The following is a 313-nucleotide window of genomic DNA, read 5'->3' as shown; positions in this document are numbered from 1 at the left end:
CCGAGAACGGATGTGAAATAAAAACCTCCTCAGCATTGTGAAAATATCGTCTGGTGTCTGTCTGTATGGGAGGGAGGGTGGGAGGGGGGGAGAGAGGGAGGGAGAGGGAGAGAGAGAGAGAGAGAGAGAGAGAGAGAGAGAGAGAGAGAGAGAGAGAGAGAGAGAGATCACCGACTGAGCAGGAACCCGACGCCTCGTTGACGATGACGTTACTTTCAAGAAACTGTGTACCTGCGCTCCTAGATCCCTCTGCTCCACAACACCCCCTGTCTACATGTGACGTTACTTTCAGGAAACTGTGTACCTGCATTCC

The sequence above is a fragment of the Rhinoraja longicauda genome, chromosome 1 (genome assembly GCF_053455715.1).
Source record: "Rhinoraja longicauda isolate Sanriku21f chromosome 1, sRhiLon1.1, whole genome shotgun sequence".
Classification (NCBI taxonomy): Eukaryota; Metazoa; Chordata; class Chondrichthyes; order Rajiformes; family Arhynchobatidae; genus Rhinoraja; species Rhinoraja longicauda.
This window is presented reverse-complemented; position numbering follows the sequence as displayed.